Source organism: Vombatus ursinus, unplaced genomic scaffold (genome assembly GCF_900497805.2).
Source record: "Vombatus ursinus unplaced genomic scaffold, bare-nosed wombat genome assembly UNPS02014812.1, whole genome shotgun sequence".
NCBI lineage: Eukaryota > Metazoa > Chordata > Mammalia > Diprotodontia > Vombatidae > Vombatus > Vombatus ursinus.
Window position 1 is genome coordinate 10,381,659 of NW_020954590.1, and position 4,135 is coordinate 10,385,793.

At 36.5% G+C, this 4,135-nt stretch overlaps 1 pseudogene; it reads left to right on the forward strand.

Moving 5' to 3' along the window:
• LOC114053837 overlaps nt 1-1,620 on the forward strand; it is a 112,603-nt pseudogene extending 110,983 nt beyond the window's left edge.
• Nucleotides 1,621-4,135: the final 2,515 nt, after the last annotated feature.

Sequence of the window (4,135 nt, forward strand, 5' to 3'; positions counted from 1 at the left end):
GTTGATTCATTAGAGCTGGTTCTCTGGGAAGGATGGAGACTTCTGCATGGCACAGTATTGTAGCTCTTGAATATGTTCTTCCTAGGGGTCTTTCTCCATGAGGCCCTGTATTGTGTGACAAAGTGGTAAGTTTTATGTATTTGCCTATGAACTGTCCAAGGTTTTGGAAGACATGTAGAAGAGACCCAAATTCTATAGATAGCTAGGTAGATAATTCTCCTTGATAGTCAATTAGCCAATAAAAGATAAGGTCCTTGAAGGTAGGAATGATCAATTTTGTCTTTGTACATCCAGTGTCTGGCACAGCATCTTAGAGTTAGTCAATCAGTCAACAAGCATTTGTGAACTTAATACTTATTTCAATGAATGTTAAAAAAAAAATCAAGTCACAAATATCACTGCAGTAATCACAATTATTATTGCTTGATCTTGTGAAGAAATATTCCCCATATTTGTCTTGCTTGTATTTCTTGGTCCATGTATATCTTGATTTAAAATAATTCAGATAATATACCTGCTTTTGCTTTATTTAGAGAAACTGGGAGCTCCAATTTCTTCAGCACTGTATCTGGCCAGTAATATGAGCTTCTGAGTCTCTAAATTCTGTTCTTCCAGAATTTCATAGTGAGAGGAAAAGAAGTTGTACACTGATTAACAAAAATAATAGCATTTGTAGAGTGCTTTAAGGTTTGCAAAGTGTTTGACATGTTAACTTATTTAATCCTCACAACAATCCTGTTATTATGTCTATTTTACACAGGAGGAAACTGAGGCTAAAAGAGGTTATGTGATATGCCCAGGGTCATACATCTGGTAAGCATCCAAGGCATGATTTGAACTCAGATCTTCTAGACTCCAACTCCAGCATTCTATCCATTCTACCACTTAGCTACCTCTGAATCTTCACCACCTAGCTGCCTCTAAATCTAGAACCTATTCATCTGTCACCCTTTGAAAGTTAGGTCTCTCCAGATTATTTTTCTCTTTGTTGGCGAAGGTATAGCCTCCAGATAGAGACTGAGGTTTTGCCTAAGAACATTGAATGGGTGGCAGGATGGGGTGAATCCTGGGACCAACTTGAGCCTTAGGATAGATGGCATGCAAAAAACCCATGTTACTCTCTCCTTTCCTTTTCCATATTGAAGATGTAACTGTAATTGTGCTCAAGCTTCAGAAAAGGCTTACCTCCGGTGTCCATAATGTGGAAAGAAGGTTTGACTTGACTGCATTGAGATCAGTGAAAACATAAATGTCATCAGCAGATCTGGAAGCTGATTAAAGATTGGCTGATCATCCACAAGCCTGTTACTGCCCACTCTTGTGCCTGATTCTAGGGGAAAAATATAACACTGACTCACCAAAAGGGCAGGCACATGGACATTGGTAAGAGAAAAGTTAAAGCCATTGCTCAGTAACCTGAGAAATTGACCTGGATGAGAACAATAAGGCTTCTGTACCATCTATTCTGTAAATGTTGTGAATCCAAAAAGATTGACCACCATATGCACCACAGCCTGTATTTATGGGAAGGGAAATGTGTCCAAGAATAATCAGAGCCTCATAGAACACATTCCTAAAGATAGAGTAAACAAGATGCATAAGAAGCTACTGGCTAACTAGACTGAGCTCACAGGTACAAGACTAAGGAAGCATGAAAGCATCAGGACTGTCCCCAGTGAGATAGAGACCAAGAAATGAATCTTTCCCCATCTCTTTTGTCCATAGCACTCATCTACAAAACTCATCAATTAAACTTACAACACTTTAAGCAAAATAAAAAGCCTATTGTGGCATGAAAACCAGTGACATCAAACATGTAATTCACTCAGTTAAAATGATGGTCTTGGCATTGCTCCTGGCCATGATGATTGTTTTATCCAGATGATTTTTATGAACTGTTTCTAATGTCACTTCCCTACTGTGACTTACTTATATTGTTTTATGATTTTATTTTTTTAATTTTATTCCACTCCTTCTAGTTTTAGGATTGTTTTGAGATTGTTTTAATGATGAAAGTTCCCATAGGAAATTTTGGGGACCTGTTTACCAATGGATAGAAATTGATGTAGTAGCAGCTTGGATGGGCTCCTAGTACAACATATTGAAGCAACTGTGGTCATGGTGAGTCCTCAGTACCACCTCTTAACTGAATTCTCTGATACTTTACATACCTGGCATGAAAAAATTAGCCTGAATGCAGAAAATGTTGTCAGAAGTCTTTTTTTGAGCTTCAACTGCCTACACATCAATTCCTTGAGTTCTTAATCTCATGGTTGTAAAAGGTAAAGTACAGTTTATATCCTTTTCATTCTTGGAGTGTATGTTTTTAATGTCCAATTATTCAAGTAATTTTAATTGGATTTTATGTCTCACAAGTGCCTGTTACATGAAAAAAAACTTGACTCTATTAGACTAAGCCAAATTTCAGCTTAGTTCACACAATTGCCCAAGTTACTTAGATTCTTATCATTGAACATAAAAATGTTTTAGCCTAACTAATAGTGTTATTGTTGCAATTTCTAAAACTCACCCACCTCTAAATATTCCCATCAGCAATTTTTTGGCTGAGAAGAACATAGATTTAGAATTGAAAGGGGCTTTTATTATCAAATAGTCCAATTCCTTCATTTTATAGTTGTGGAAATTGACTTCCAGAAATGTTGACATAGATAATAATAACCTGCACAACAAGAACTCAAACCCAGAAACCTGAACTCCAAAATCAGTGTTCTTTCCACTTAGGGGAAACTGTTTTAATTAAACTTATTCCCTGTGTGTTTATGTCCTTTTCACTTATTTTTTTTCTTTTTCTTGATATGCCATATACACATTGATCTCTTTTTTTTTGTTCTTTTGGTTTTTTTTTAATTTTGTGTTCCAAATGCGCTCTCTCTCTCTCTCTCTCTCTCTCTCTTTCCTCCCTCCCTGACCTATTGATGAGGCAAGCAATATGATACCATTATATATATGAAGTCATGCAAAATATATTTCTGTATTGTCCATGCTGTAAAAAAAAGCAAGAAAAATAAAGTAAAAAACAATATGTTTCAATATGTACTTGGAGTTCATCAGTTATCTCTCTGGAGGTGAGTAGTATTTTTTCATTTTGAATCCTTTGGAATTGTATTGTATCACTGTATTGATCAGAGTAGCTAAATCTTTCACTATGGATCATCATTACAATATTGCTGTTACTATGTACAATGTTCTCCTGGTTCTGCTCACTTCACTTTGTATTAGTTCATATAAGTTTTCATAGGTTTTTCTGAAACCATCCTTCTCCTAATTTTTATAGCACAGCAATATTCCATCATAAACATATACCACAACTTGTTCAACTATTCTCCAACTGATGGAGTGCCCATTAATCTCATGAAGCTACCACATGAGGCCATGAGAAGGTACAGTTCTCTATTTTTTCCATGTGACTCAACAAATGTATTATCAATGGAGGGGCAGGGAGCAGTAAGCATGAAGCAGAAATAAAAAATAGAGAGGTCAGAGAAGGAAGGGGGAGAGGAAGGACCAGAGAAAAGAAAAGTAAAAGAACATGAGAAAGAAGGTTAGGGGAAAAGACAAGAGAACTTCCTCTCTAAGAAGACTGAACAGTTAAATAGATTGAAGGGTAAAATGAGGTTAAGGCTCAGGCCAGGGATACTAACAGAAACTACGAGCGGGAATAAGATTGGGAAAACATTTTAGCAGAACCAATAGGATTCTGGGTTTGTTTGGGGGTTTTTAGAAGCTCTTCTGAGCTTTTTACAACACTGTTCTACACATTCAGTTGACTCAAATGTGTGACAGACCAACTTGGTATAGTGGGGGAAAAAACAACTAGGCTGAGAATAACAAGTCCCAGGTTTGCCATTAAGTCACTGTATGACCTTAGACAAGTCACTTCCCCTCTCTAAGCCTCATCTCTAAGATGAAAAGTTTGAACCATGTAATATCTAAGGTCCCTACCAGCATTAATATTCTAAGCTAAGCTGAATAGGCACTATAAAGATTGCTAATGCTTAGTACATGAATGATTTAGTTATTCTAATTTTGTCTTTTCTTACTATCACTCACCCCCCCCAAAAAAAATTCTTCCCAAGGCACATGTATTGTGTACATTTTAATAGCATGGTTGCAG